This window comes from Microcaecilia unicolor, chromosome 4 (genome assembly GCF_901765095.1).
Source record: "Microcaecilia unicolor chromosome 4, aMicUni1.1, whole genome shotgun sequence".
NCBI classification, from domain to species: domain Eukaryota; kingdom Metazoa; phylum Chordata; class Amphibia; order Gymnophiona; family Siphonopidae; genus Microcaecilia; species Microcaecilia unicolor.
The window spans coordinates 305,705,379-305,721,701 of NC_044034.1; the positions used below are offsets into that span (position 1 = coordinate 305,705,379).

General features: G+C 41.3%; 1 protein-coding gene across 2 annotated transcripts in view; it reads right to left on the reverse strand.

Annotated features, from left to right (window-relative positions):
• The window catches only part of ZMAT4 (zinc finger matrin-type 4), a 441,058-nt gene that overhangs the window by 271,421 nt on the left and 153,314 nt on the right, over window positions 1-16,323 (reverse strand). The gene's annotated exons all lie outside the window — the stretch shown is intronic.

Sequence of the window (16,323 nt, forward strand, 5' to 3'; positions counted from 1 at the left end):
CAGCTCACGCGCATGTCAATCTCGGTGAGTGTGTATCAATTTTCATACTGTATGCAGGTGCAGTTTCATCTTTTCATTAGTTCTTTAAGCACAATATGATGCAATGGTTTTAAAGCTCATTATTGGTTTATTATTATAAGGGCGTTTTTTGATTTGATATTCTTGTGCTTTTTTTCTTCTTTTTTTTCTTGGTTTTGTTCTTTTTTTCTTTTCTTCTTTTTTTCACGGCTATGATATTAGCTGATTATTTTTTCATACATCGGTTGCATTCAGTAATAGTCATTTTGCATATTATTTACATATATGTTTGATTCTTTTCGATACCTTGATGTAAATTAATTGGAGATCCTCTGTTCATTGTTTGTGTCCTGTTTTTTAGTTTTAATACATATGGATGTATGGGTAGTATGTATTTATTATTCATTTTATTGATTTTATATTGATTTCAGATACCTTTTGTAGCAGTTTTTAGTGTTGGTTTATCACCTGACCCACAAGGCATTTTGTCTTCAGATAATAATAGGTATGCTCCCCATTTTGGCATTATATATTTCAATGTACCTTATTTCATGTTTTGTCCTCATTTATCTCTATGTGTAATTTTCGATATTTATTATTATTTATATTTATACCATTCATGTCCATAACAGTTTTATTTATCATCATTCAAGATGTATATATTTGCATTTTTATTCATTACATTTTTATTATTATAATTTGAGATACATGTATTGTATGTTATTTTATTTAATTAAGTTGTCTCAATGGTTTAAATATGCATAAAATGGTCATTTGGAGTTTTATGGTTTATGTTTTTAACTACATTGTGTGTTTTTTATGTATATTATTTTATAGACCCCTGACGCAGGCCTCACGGCCGAAACACGTCACGTGTCGGGTCAATTGTGCTATTGTGAATAAAGACCTTGTTCAGGAAGACACTCATTGTGAGAGGACTTTTATTGGATCCACTGTTTGTTTTATCCTGTTGGTTTTCCTGTGGAGAGCTCACCTTCTGTGGGTGTTTGCGTCATTTACTATGTTACACCAATGAAAACTTGACGTAAATCCTGGCACATAGATTTAGATGCCCAAGGCCATATTCTAGAACTATGTGCTTAAATTTTGGAGCACTACTACTACTACTACTTAACATTTCAAAAGCGCTGCCCGGGTCACGCAGCGCTGTACAATTTTAACAAAGGAGGACAGTCCCCGCTCAAAAGAGCTTACAATCTTAGCCGAGATTAGGTGCAGAGCCGGTGGCGGGAAGGCGGGGATAGTGCTGGGCAGACTTATACGGTCTGTGTCAGAACGGGTGGTGGGAGTCGGGGCTGTGTGGTTGGAAGGCGGGGATAGTGCTGGGCAGACTTATACGGTCTGTGCCCGAAGAGGACAGGTACAAATCAAAGTAGGGTATACACAAAAAGTAGCAATTATGAGTTTATCTCGTTGGGCAGACTGAATGACCCTGCAGGTCTTTTCCTGCCGGTCATTTACTATGTTACTATGTAATCTAAGGACAGTATGCAGTCAATTCAATTGGGCAGTTCTAGGTTGCCTGAATACAGGTAAATGGTTTATGTGCCAAAGGCTACAGTGAAGAAGGTGGGCTTTGAGTAGGGATTTGAAAGTGGGTAGGGAGGGGGATTGGCGTATGGGCTCAGAAAGTTTATTCCAAGCATAGGGTGAGGCGAGGCAGAAGGGCGGAGAGCTGGAGTTGGCGGTGGTGGAGAAGGGTACTGATAGGAGGATTTGTTCTGTGAGCGAGGTTATGGGTAGAACGTACAGGGAGATGAGGGTAGAGAGGTAAGAGGGGCTGCAGATGAGTGCATTTGTAGGTTAGTAGGGAGCTTGAACTGTATGCGGTATCTGATCGGGAGCCAGTGAAGTGACTTGAGGAGAGGGGTGATGTGAGTATATCGGTCCAGGCGGAAGATAAGACGCGCGGACGCAGTTCTGACGGATTGAAGGGGGGTAGATGGTTAAGTGAGTAGTAGGTAGGTGCAGTAGTCAAGGCGAGAGGTAACGAGAAAGGGATGAGAGTTTGGGTGGTGTGCTCAGAGAGAAACGGGTGAATTTTGCTGATGTTATAGAGAAAGACGCGACAGGTCTTGGTTGACTGCTGGATGTGCGCAGAGAAGGAGAGGGAGGAGTCGAGATGACCACCCATGAAACACCCATTTCTCCATTCTATAACCGTTGCCCCTTTTTGTCTGCATGTGTTAGAAGTTAGGCACACTGTTATAGATACGCTTAACGAATTGTGCGTGTAAATGTAATTACTGCCAACTAATGCTCATTTTTGCTTGTTAAGAAGCCGTTATTAATGCTGATAACTTGTTAAGCCAATTAGTTACACACATCATTATAGACTATGCTTGGATTTCGGTTGCAGAGTGGTGCACTATATTGAATCCAGGGGTAATTCTATGAAAAAAAAGTCACCAAAATTGCATGTGAAAATCAGAAAGGAAGACAGCTTCCTGTCCTAGAAATTGTGGGGTAAGAAAAAGGTCAGAACTCTGTGCATATCTCTAGGGGGGGGAGGTCCTTTTACAAACGTGCGCTGAAAAAATGGCTTGCGGTAGTGTAGGCGCAGGTTTTGGGGCGCACACCCAATCCATTTTTCAGTGCGCCTGTGAAAAAGGCCTTTTTTTTTTTGTTTTGCCAAAAATGGACGTGCGGCAAAATGAAAATGGCTGCACATCCATTTCGGGTCTGTGACCTTACCGCCAGCCATTGACCTAGCTGTAAAGAATCCAGGCGCATATCGGATGCGCGCCAAAATGAAATACCGCAAGAGCCACACAGTAGTCGAGCAACTAAAAGTCCCTGAATTGCTCAACAGGCAGAAGCTGAGCTGTCTCTACACACGCAGCATTAATTTGTTGTGTGTTCCTGCCTGCAGTCTCCCAGATGAGATATTTCTCTAATGTTTAAAGAATATTTAGTATCCTATGCTCCAGCATAGTATTTATGTTATTAAAATATATGTTCCTTCATATATTAATATTTAAACTACTAGCTTGCTTTTCTGTGTAAACACATTATGGTCCAGAAGTGATATTCATCTAGTATACAGTCCAGTCTGCCTTTTGAGACAACAGTTTTCTTGTAAAATTTTTTTTTTTGTTAATGTATACCCCCATCTGACAGCTGATTAACTTCAGGGTTGCTTTTAACCAGCAAGGGAAACCTTCTATTGATTTGCATTGGTCAATAATATTTTCCAGAATCACTTGACCATGACAAATGAAGAATGTAAGATATATCAGTCCTTTGACTTCTAACCAAGGCTCTAATATTTTAATTTTTTTGTTCAGATTTACTTTTCATCATATTTTAAGATCCCCAAAAAACACACATGAAGATTCAAAATCAAGCTGCAGGAGACATATCCTTTCACAGCTTATTCAGTACCAACATCCATAGCCCTAAACATTTTTATTGCATTTTGAAATATTACATATTTCACTCAAACTAAAAACTCAACAAAATGCTGGAGAGGAAAGAAGCATCCAAAAACTAAATAAAAATGATAAATTTGCTCAAGGTTGAGTTAGACCCGACCACAGAATAGAAGTTATTTTAAACAAGGAAACCCTCAACCACCTGGGGTCATAGGCGGTTGGTGGCCCGAACTGTTTGGGGAGGCTAAAGGGGGTGTGGTTAGGGGGTGTCAGGGTGGATCTTACATCCATAATTGTCTGACAACACAGAAAAAATATAAGTAAAAAAAAGTCACAATTAATACCTTTTATTAAATTGATATATTACATATGTATCATATGTCCAAAGAATAAAGTGGTTGCTCAAGTATATACTAACCACAATCACTCACTGCAAAACACTATGCACAACGTTGTGCAAAAACACACTCAGAACCTTACTGTACCATAAATTTACACTGAGCGACCTTAATTACACCAATATACCACCCATACGGAAAATGCAGACCGTACACAATATGAACCAAGGGATCATAATATCACAATGCTCATGTAGAAGCCACAAAACCAGCCTTTTAGGGTGGATAGTGTTCACAATGAGCTCCTTTATTAATGACCAATAGAGAAGAGTTTCACATTTCATTTTGCACAGTATAAGTCATCACAAACAAAATATAGGAAAACCAAAAGCATTAGGGGCTTATAGCCCATTTAGTTATGTTTAAACAAAAGAGATCTCCATGAAACAAAATATTATTTTTTTTATTTTGATTTAAACCCTTCAGAGTCAGCACCTACCTCTCCTGAAATCCAACGTGCGCTGCGTGCCTCAATTTCCTCAAATTATTATGGTCTGGGTCTGGGAAGGAAGTGGGAACACCTCAGACAGCCACTCTTAACCAGCCTTGAGCCTTCCCTACTCAGTGACTGCACAAAAAAAGCACTGTATATATCCCTCATTGATAAGTCTCTGACTTTAAAGTTTAGCAATTTTATTAAAGCAAAATGTATTTTCACATATCACAAACTCTTCCTATCCGAGAATGTTTTATATCAAAACAAACAAAAAAAAGCAATCAGATTTTCACTTACCAGCTCCGTCAACACCATGAGGCATATTTTCAAAGCACTTTGGGAGGCTAAGTTCCATAGGTTTCTATGGAACTTTGGGAGGCTAAGTGCTTTGAAAATGAGCCCGTATGTCAGCTAAACTTCCTCTTTGAACATACTGTTGGAACCATCAGCCAATGAAATGGCTTTTAGCTCTAGCTATCCCAGGTTACCTGATAATTATGCACACATCATCCCTCCTCTCGGTGTACATGCTCAGAAAAAAAAAACTTTGAACCATTTAAAGATTTTAACAATTACACTATTTATTTTTTTATTTCTCCCCAGTCTCACTTGCACACCTCCCTCCAAACCTGTTCTCTTTAATTTGAATGTTGTTCACTTCAAGCTCACCCTGAATGAGAAGTTCTTCCCAAACCAAAGACATATATAGCACTGGTTATATTCTTTTAAGCAACTTCAGCAGAGCATGCCTGCCTCAGTGAGCATTGCTGAGCTGCCTTCACTTCCAGTTCGCCATGATGACTTGGGCAGTGGAGAGAAGAAAATCACAACTTCAGGTAAAAGATTTTGCAAGTGAGCGGACCTGAGCTGGGGAGGCTTAGCCTCATCCAGATAAGGAAACCCACAATGGGAGAAAGTAATGCTGCCCAGAATCTGCTGGAGCTGAACAGAAATGATAGGCCATTTCTAGGTGTTTTTCTTCAAAATGGGTAAATCTAAGGGGGTCAGTCCTTTTAGGATCAAGGTTTGGCCATGAGAGGAATTTCCTTGGTTTATGAGAGACAGTTTAGCAAAGAGAAATGGTTAGAGCAGTGTGTTCAGAAAAAGGGGAGCCTGTTTAAATCCCACTACAGCTACTTGTAATCTTGGGTAAATCACCTAATCCTCCATTGCTTCAGGTACAAACTCAGACCGAGAGCTTTCCAGCAATAGAAAAATACCTACTGTATCTGAAAGTACACCACTTCAATAGCTTTCAGGCTTGTAGGTGGTATATAAGAAATTGAATAAATCAACATGTTGTAATATGTTTTATATTTTCTGGAGTTTAGACAGTATTGATATTGTACTATATTATATGCAAAACGGCAGATGGACTTTCTTGTAAAAAAAAAAAAAAGTGTCCAAATCACTATTTGTGAAACACATTTTTATATTTTTCTATGTAATTCATCTTGGGAGTGTACATGTTGGGAGTGGGATTTAAGTGTTTCCACAACTTGAACTTTTTGTGCTATAATGGAACAAAGCAAAAACATCCAGGGCTAAAAGTTGGACGTTTTAGTCTGGACCATTGTTCCCTATAAGGAGTGACCTACTGCTTACTATATATTTTGAGAGCAATTTTCAAAAGTTATTTACTAAACACAACAGGAAAATCATTAACTAAAATGTATATTACATATATTTGGGGGTTTTTTTTAGTCCCAGCAGTTTCCTTCTGTTTCTTTTGGCTTTTAGCTCAGCTAAAACCAGGACTGCAATGTAACTTCTTGGGTTTTAACTCCTGCTTTATAAATTCTCTCATGCTTGTTTTATAAGCAGACTAGAGCACATTCTATGCCATCTACAAATGAAGATAAAATATCAATAACTAACCAGAAATGAAATTGATAACCACACATCTCTTTAAAATTTACTGCCTCCAGCATGATTATCAGAATCCACCACAGAACTACACGATCCTCTTCTTTTTGTTGTGTCTTGTCTGCCTGTCTTGACTGTAAGCTACATGAAGCAGAAACTATCCATTATTGAAATAACTTTATAAAAAGCATTTTCCGTACGTAAAGCGCTCAGTACAAGTAGCTGTCAGCTACCCACTGCCATTTTCTGCGCCTCAGCACTCACACCATGGAATAGCAGGAAGAAGTTCCTGGCACCTACGTCACTTCCTCAATCTTCCCCGCGTCAACTATGCACGGGACTCCGTAACTGGAAGAAGGTTGGTGCTTATGTTCATCTCTAGAGATGCACCCTAACACCCACTTGGACAGAAGTTTCAGTGTTTTGGGGGAGGATTTGGAACTCTCAGCTTAGAGGGAACAGTTGTCTGGACCTGTTTCAAACACGACTAAGTAATGAAAAGGTTCCCTAAATGACCTGATGACCACTGGAGGGAGTAAGGCATGATAACCCCCCCCCCCCCTTACTCCCTCATTGGTAATAGACCCCCTCCCCACCCCCCAAAGATGTGAAAGAAATGGTACATCCCAGCTCTATGACAGTTTAGATGTTATGGCCAGTTCTATCAGAGCAGCAAGCAAGTCCCTGGCTTAGCCTAATGATTGGTGCAATGCACTGTAGAGAAGGGGACCCAAGCCCTTATCCCACTTTGGTACACTTGTGGTGAAAGGTTTGCCCTTCAAAACCCAGCAGAAACCTAGTGTAGCTACATAAAGGTGACATCTACAGGCAAGAGGGCTATTGTAGTGGTGTACATTTGGTACAATACATTTTGGGTGGGTTTTGGAGGGTTACCCATACAATATAGGGGGGTAAAGTGAGATATGTACCTGGGACCTTTTATGTGAAAGTCAATTGCATTGCCTCCTTTTGTCAAGTGATACTTTGCTGGGCCAGAATAGTGGTCTATAAACTCTGGATTAGATTAGAATTATATGCAGGAACATTTACATGGCAAACTTTTCAAAATAAAATGCGTGTGCTTTTACTTAGTGCAAAGTCCACAGATAAAAGGTATCTTCAGACTTCTATCTATAGATATTATAGGGAGAGGAATCACACTATTCCATGGGTAAACAGTGCTTTACCTGCGGATATGGGTTCTTCTAGGCATGCTTTAAATGTGGAAAATGATCGATATAAAATTGTGCTGTGTATACTGTATGCTAGGAATGTGATTTTGTTAGTGCACATTCAGTTCATTAACACACCTGAAAGATTTTAGTGCAGGGGTTACATTGACTTGACATGCACTAATGATGAATAAAGGCATACAAAGAGCATTAATGTGCATTAAAAAGTTACAGACAGGTTAAAAAGTATCTCTTTGCATATCTGCAGTCAAAAAATATGTGATGTTCCAGCTACAGCAAGGCAAAAATACATTTACTACAGAATGATTAACGTGCAGCACTGAGGTACTTCTATGTAAAATGAGCTGCAGTAAAATGTGTTATTTATGATGGCTTAGCAAGTAGTCCACTTAATCACAAGTTGAGAGGGTTTCTTATGCAAATCCAAATATTATGTACCACATACTCTGTGTGACCTTATTTAATTCTTTGTTTGCTAGGATTCTTCCCTATAGATTCAAATGGGTTCACCTTCAGATACTGCAGAGTCTAGGATCAAGTTTTTCAGGAACAGCAATGGCTATGAGGCCAAGCCTAGGAGATCACACCCTCTACCTGGTACAAAATAGTACCTGAATATATGTAAACCGCTTTGAATGTAGTTGCAAAAACCTCAGAAAGGTGGTATATCAAGTCTCATTTCCCTTCTCTCTATCACGCCACACAAAAAAATAATTGCAATACATGAATAAGGCAACTCACAATCAATCAATCTTACAAGTTTGTGCTATTCATACTGCCTGAGAGCTTTGGCTCAATGCTCCTGGGCCACATCTTAAAAGGGGACAAGCAATAATCCATGGCCTCACCATTCTCCTGAAATTCACACCATCATAACCCCCTTCTTCCCTCAAAGAATCCCCACCCTCCATGAACTCCTGTGCCTACCTGGTGAAATTCCCTGTTGTCCTTGAGTTTCAGAGAACGAGTGATTCCTAGCTGCTCCTGTCTCTGCCTGTGTTGGGTTCAAAATGGCCCTCACAACCCCTAATGACAGTCATGCAGTACTACTGTTAGGGGTCAAACTGCCATATAAGGGCTACCCTTAAATTGCAGCTTGAACTCTAGTGCCAGCATGTAGCATTGTGGTACTGCTACTGGGGGTTGCCAGCACTATTCTGAACCATGTGCCAACAAAAGGTAGGAGTGACTGGGGATTGCTCCTACCCTGAACCTCTAGACAGCAGGGAATTTCACCAGGTAGGCAATGGAAGGGAGGCTATGGAAAGTGAAAGGGGGTCTTTATTAGCAAGGGGAACTTTGGTAGGAGGTTTTTTCAACTGGTGCTTCTGATGGGGAGGCTCTTCATGGGATTTAATGGGGAAACAGGACTTCAGGAGGGGGGTATATTTTATAGGGGGATTTCAGTAGAAGGAGCCAATTATGATTTATTGCCTGGCCTCTTTAAGATGTGGCCCAGGAGCACTACAAAATGCATTATTTGATAGTAGTGAGGTATTTCATATGCATTTGCATGGCATTACTATATATCCCACTGTAACATATTATTGTGGGTTATGGCAATATAGCACTATTGCCATTTAATGTATGTTAAGGGGACATAAATATATATATGACCATAATGCACCTTAATTATAGCCCCTTGGCTTTGTTTCTGTTCATGAGTACTGCCCTGGTGAGTCTGGACCATTATTCTGGAGCAGTTCTCCTAGGCATCCTCAGTTTCCTTTGACTTCCTGGTGACTGGCGCTTATACTGTCTCTGTGGGAGATATCTTGGAATTGTGCTTTAAGTCCCGACTGCCTTCGAGTACCAGAGGACTCAACCTGAAGGAAAAATGTGCTGTTATCAGCATGCATGACCTGTTCCCAAGGTCCCTTATGTGTGGTGCTAAACATGGTTATGGCTACTCCATGTCAAGGGGGAAAAGTTTAGCCAGTCCTGGTTTTACTCTGCACGATGGATTTTAATATGTACATTATCGACTGGTACATCATATTATTGCTATTACTATAGTCTAATTTGCTCATTTCAAAGTTTACCTCACTATTCTAATTGAGTAATATGCTGACTTTTCTTCATTTTATTAATGCTATGCTTTTGCTGCAATGTAAGTAGTCTATGTCTACACCTATTGTATAATGCCTTGAGTGAATCTCTTGAAAAAAGGTGGTTAATAAATGTGTAAAAATAAATAAATGGGGATGCAAACCTAATTTAACATCCCTTCACTCCTCTCAGCAATCATTACTCAATTTTATTTGTTTGTATTTTTGGATTTATTAACCGTCTTTATGAAGAGATTGACCCAAGGTCGTGTACAGTAGGTCAGTTATGGATTATGGAATTTGTCTAGAATCAGATTATATAAGATTCCATAATGGTTTGTTTGATGCACTGCAATGGGTGAGATAGAAAGTTGCTAATACATATAAACTATGTGGTTCACAATCAATATGTAATTGGAAAAGAAAAAAAATAGTTGCAGTAATTATGTAGTGTAATGTACTGTAGAAGAAAAGAGAACTTACAGAGGAGGACAAAATGTGGTGAAATGTGGTTGTTCCTTTTAGACAGCTGAGCAAGACTTTCAGTGGCAGATATGTAATAATTTAGGGTGCTGGAAACTTAAATTAAAAAGGTACAAAGCATACATTTTGATTGGGGTACATAGTGTTTCATAATATACAGTTATTTGTTACTTGTTGTATCATTTTTACATCATAAAACACCTTGGGTTTCTTCTCAATGAGGCAAATCAAGAAAGCAATGGAGAAGGCAGGTTTCAAAAGAATCTAGTCCTCTCAGTGGCGTTCCTGGGGGGGAGGGGGGGCGGTGGGTGCGGTCCGCCCCGGGTGCATGCCGTGCGCTCCTGTCCTCCGTTCGTGCCATGCTTCTTCTCTGCCCCGGAACAGGTTACTTCCTGTTCTGGGGCAGAGAAGAAGCATGGAACGAATGGAGGACAGGCACGTGTGGCACACACCCCCCCCCCCCAGCGGCGTGCACCCGGGGGGGTTCTTTCACGGGGGGGTGTCCTTTGCCGGGGGGGGCGCTGCACCCGGGGGCAGGGTGCATCGGCGATCCACCCTGGGTGTCAGCCCCCCTAGGAACGCCACTGAGTCCTCTTATCAAGACGCACTAGCAGCTCCCGGTGCGGTAATGCCAACAAAGCCCATTCACTTTGAATGGGTTCCATCAGCATTGCTGCGCCTGAACTGCTAGTGTGGCGATTAGAAAAAAAAAAAAGAGGCCCTAGTTAGCTAACTAAGGCAGCTAGGCTCACTAGTAACCCTCAGATGAAAACTTTATGAACTAGCATTATAATTCCATGTTATATTTTTACCTCAAGAGATTAATAGAGCCCTTGGCTGATGCTTTACTGATACCTTCAGGGATATCCCTGATCCCTTGGAAGTTTCAAGGTTGGAGTGCCTAAGTAAATTGTATTTCCATTTAGGAAACTGGGAGGGGATATTGAGATGAATTGATGAGGTCAGTTTCTATAAAGGCAACCTAAAACAGATGGGCTCAACCAGAGTTTGGAAGACATAAGAAATCATACAGCTGGAGTCCTGGAGGCCCCATGGTTCTCCTCAAAACTACTACAGGTCCTTAAGTGTCAAGGATGTAAGCTTGATAGAATACAACAAAAATTCCATCTAGATAAAGACAGGCTTTACTATAGGAAACACATGGCAATGTACCACCAGGTCTTAACAATAGCAAAAACAATATTTCTCTCGGGTGCACATTCAATCATGTAGCTATTCAAAATAGTACTGCAACCCCCACAACAAAACCACCCAACCATGATTTTGCCACATACTTTGCCAGCAAAATTAAATGTCTCTTCAGGACCTACAGGTAGTTCCATCAAGCTCATGATGAGAACCCCCCCCCCCCCTCCCCTCCACACACACAACTATCTGGGATTAATTCAACCACGTAACAGATAAGGCTCTTATAAAGCTTATGGCCGACATCCTTCCCTCTTGACCTGTGCAAACTAAAGACAGTTGTAGAAGGACAGCTGCAAATGATGCTAAAAAGGTCCACGGTGCACCCCCTACTGAAAAAGAGCTCCCTTGACCAGGACAAAGCTTACAAACTACCGAGATGCCAGTTTCCCAGTTCCAGGCTGGAGATTTTCAGACAGTCCTGGATTTCTGACCAACTCATCCAGGTGCATTATGGGGAGTTGCAGCATTGCTTTCAATGGGCAGGATCAGGCACTACAAATCCCCACTCTGCTTTGGGATGCAAATTCAAAACCAGGACTGGCCAAAATGTCTCCAGCCTGGAACTGGGTAACTTGACATCTCTGAAACTACTGACCATTTCTAACATCCGTTTCCCAGCAAAAAATATATAGAACAGGTGGTCTGCCTTCATATCTGTATTATTTGACTGTTCCTCCATGATGCTTGTTATGGTGTATCATTTGTACCCTGCTGACTATATTTCTGTTATATGATTATTCTACTGTGCTGTTTTAATGTAGATATTTCTGACACTGTAGCATGTTATTCCAATTATTTAGATTCAATTTGCCTGTCTCCAAGTTTACCTCATTGATTGGTATTCATGCTTACATTTAGTCATTTTATTGTTGTTATACATTTTAACAAAATTGTACGCTTTATGTCAAGCTGTACCTGCCCTACACCACCTTGAGTGAATCTCTTCATAAAAGCAGTTAATACATCACAATAAATACATGAAATAAGTAAAACCTCTATGAGGAAATGGGTTTTTTTTCTCATCTTTTTCTATCTAACCTTCTTGAGAGCTCGTCTACTTCAGGGCACTGTTTCATTGAAGTTTTAACTTTCATGTTCCATTCAGTAAGAATAGGGTATGGGGAAGTGGTGTGAGTAGACTTCCCAATAAACAGGGTAGACCACTGCCTCGTGGAACTGCCCTGCCACCAGGTCTTCCATCACTAAAGGTGACTGTCATTTTGTGACTGTTGGCTGAAGTGATTTCCAGAGGAAACCATCAGGCTTATTTTCGAAAGCAATCGCCGGCCATCTTCTGACATAAATCGGGAGATGGCCCGGCGATCTCACAAAAGCGGTGAAATCGGTATAATTGAAAGCAGCGTTTTTGACAGCATCAACCGCTTTCCCGTCACCGCCGCCGGCGAAAGTTCAAGGGGGCTTGTCGGCGGCGAAGCGAAGGCGGGAACTGGGCGGGCATGGGCATGGCTACCAGATGGCCGGCTTTTGTGGATAATGGGGGGGGGGGGGAAAGCGGCGTTAATCAGTATCTTACCGGGTTCACTTGGTCCTTTAATTTTCACGACCATGCCTCAAAAAGGTGCCCCAATTGACCAGATGACCACCAGAGGGAATGGGGGATGGCCTCCCCATACTCCCCCAGTGGTCACCAACCCCCTCCCACACTAAAACAATAAACACCTTTTTTGCCAGCCTCTATGCCAGCCTCAAATGTCATACCCAGCTCCCTGATAGCAGTATGCAGGTCCCTGGAACAGTTTATGTTGGTTGCAGTGGACTTCAGGCAGGTGGACCCAGGCCCACTCCCCCTACCTGTTACACTTGTGGTACTAAGTGTTGAGCCCTCCAACCCCCCCCCCCAAGCCCACTCTACCCACATGTAGGTGCCCCCCTTCACCCATAAAGACTACGGTAGTGGTGAAGAGTTGTGGCGAGTGGGTTTGGGGGGATTTTGGGGGCTCAGCACCCAAGGGAAGGGAGCTATGCAACTGGGAGGTATTTGTATACATTTTTTAATTTTAGAAGTGCCCCCTAGGGTGCCCGGTTGGTGTCCTGGCATATGAGGGGGACCAGTGCACTACAAATGCTGGCTCCTCCCACGACCAAATGCCTTGGATGTTGCCGGGTTGGAGATCGCCGGCATTTTTTCCATTATCGCTGAAAAACAAAAACCGGCCATCTCAAACCCGGCGAACTCTGGCATTTGGCCGGGCTAAACAGTATTATCGAAAAAAAAGATGGCCGGCCATCTTTTTCGATAATATGGTTCCGGCCAGCTGTAGCGCCGCCGGCGATCTATTTCGCCGGCGACGATCAATTATGCCTCTCCATTGGTCCTGCGATTAGAGGGGGACCTGTTCTTCCTGGTCAACCATACTTTCAGAAGAATAAACTGGCAGAAATGGAGGAACCAGGTAGCCCAATGGAGGTCTGACGATACTGAGCAAGTCTGGGGAAGTTTGATTATGAGGGTGTGGGGGATTATGGTCTGTGCCGGAGCTGGTTGCTGATTACTTAAAAACAAAATTAAAGAATAGACATTCCTAATACTATATGACTTAAATGTACAACTCACAGTATAATACATTCAACATGAATAGAATATATTTCTCTTTTACACACAGGTGAACAAGGTTTCATTTTTTGTTGTTGTTGCTTTTTTCACTGTATTCTACAAGGCCTTATTATTGCAGCACCAACACTGCTTTCTACCAAAAAATATGTAAATAAGTCTAACATTAGGCATGCTGACATTTACATGGACTCCTTAGTAAGCATTTCTCCATTTTATAATTAATGAGGCTCAACACTATTTTACATAGAAACAGAGATTTATATTAGGAACGTTGATTGTAAAGTCATATAATGAAGATGGATGTTTTTGCTTGTCCAGTTGGGAACTAAAAAAAAAAAGCACAAATTCTGTCTTTTGTCTTTTTAAAGACTTATCTCTTAACCCCAGATCAAACTGCTGTTCAAAACTTGTAATCAAGACAAAGCAGTACTGAAGGAAGTGAAGTGTTCGCTGAACATTAAGATTATCCACAGTAGCATTGTTTTAGACTCCTGGATTGGCCGCTGTTGGAGACAGAGTGCTGGGCTTGATGGACCTTTGGTCTTTTCCCAGCGTGGCGGTGCTTATGTGCATATGTGCCGTGAGCAAAGAATTGTTTTCTATGTATAGTACAAATCGAGTACTGCAAACATACTATTGGTAGTTCTCACTCCAGTGTTTGGGTAACTACTAGGGATAGGCGGGCAAAAAATGTTTTTGTTTACTTTGGTTTTTTTTTTGTTTTGTTTAATTTTGTTTTTAAAACCCTAAACCAAAGTGGACATAAATATATATACGAAGCTACTACTCACAAATAAATATCACACATATGTAATTTATAATATGTAAACAAGGGGAAAAAGCCTCAGAAGTCTGTGATAATACAGCACCCTACGGACTGGTCCATGAAATACTCAGTTAGAGCTATATTCTATAGACCTCAATCTATCATCGGCCCTTGGTGGAAGTCAGTTAAAGCACTAAATCCCTGAGGAAGCCCAAGGGTGAAACGGGTCACGTCGGGGAAAAGATAAGTGCGCTGCATGCTACATAGCTATTTTTATGTAAAAAGTTGAAATTAACAATTCTTTAAGGGTTTTTTCTGGCTGATGATAGAACTATATTCTATAGACCTCAATCTAATTGAGCGTTTCATGGACTGGTCCGTAGGGTGCTGTATTACCACGGATGTCTAAGGCCTTTTCCCCTTATTTACACATTATAAATTACATGTATGTAATATTTATTTGTGACTAGCTTTGGTTTAGGGTTTTGATCACATTGTATATGGATTGAGGTTCAGTTTTGTTAGAAGTGTTTTGCTTTTATACATTTTTGTTAACAAGGCAATTTTGTTAATTAACAGTTGGCTATAGCGGCTGCATCGTACCCCTCCCCCCCCCCCAAAAAAGCAGCTTGTGACAAACTACCCCAACCCCTCTAATCACAACTCAAACTCTGATGACAAACATATCCCAGTTGACCATTGAGCAACCCCCCAGCACCAACATTAGTCAATATATCATCCCCAGCCAAGTGACAGCTGATCCCCCTGGCACTTACTAGGGATATCAGAGGTATAGTGTCAAGGCAGAAACAATATCCCATTGCTCCCATCGCTTTTGCACTGAAGCAAAGGTAACTGTTTCTTCTGAACAAGAATACCAGGAGCTGAAGACTTAGAAGCAGGGTTATAGCCACAGGTGGTGGTGGTTGGTTGGGTGGGGGGGGGGGGGGTGTCAGGGAAGAAGGTGCTCCAGCCGCCAATACCAGCACTTCCACACATGATCAGTTCATGCATTGAACTGAGCATGAGTGGAAAGGCATTGGAGGCTTGAGCACCCTGCTGGCTTCCTTGCTGCTCAGGCAACATGGGCATGGACTCTGGCGGAGAATCTCTTCGGCTAGCAGGGCTTCACCATCCTGCCAGCAAAGGTATTGGGGTTGTGGCGGGGATGGGGGGGGGGGGGGGACAGTGAACTCAGAAGAAATGTTTCGTTTCCCCAGTCCACCTCTGCCCCCCCCCCCAAAAAAAACAAACAAAAAAAAAAAACCAAGGTTTGACAACGCCCTTGCTTGGAAGCAAGAAACACTGAAAATGAGTAGGTGTAACCTGGGGTGGAATCTGAGAGCTAGAGTCTTGGAAACAGGTGGCTTACAAATACAGCCAAAAGTCTCATATGTATCAGAGCTGCCAAGTTACCCAACTTAATTGATGAATGAACAAATCAGCACCAATAAATGGCTACTAACAACCAATTATTGGGGTTAATGGCATTAACTGGGAATTACATGCACATTATATTCTATAATGCTATGTGCAGAATTCCTATAGCGTGTACTTTCAAGGGGGCATGGACAAGAGCATTACAGGAGGTGTTCCCAGAATTTACAAGCATTGTTACAGAATAGATTCAAATCAGTGCTTAACAGCAAGCGGAATTACTGGCACCTAAAGTTAGGCGTCATTTATGTGCTTAATGCTATTCTATAAAGAAAGTGGATCCTTTATAGAATAGTGTTCCGAGCTTAAATCTCATCCAAAATGGATAAAGCAGATGTGAAACCAGCAACCTAAAATAGGAGTTCCATTTTCCCTGTTCCATATTACAGTTTTTATACTTGCTGCATTACTTTGACTTGGATTTTTCTCTGTCAGGCTGTTACTTGACTAATAAGGTCTAAATTACAACAAGCATTATATGTCTCGATTTATTACTTCA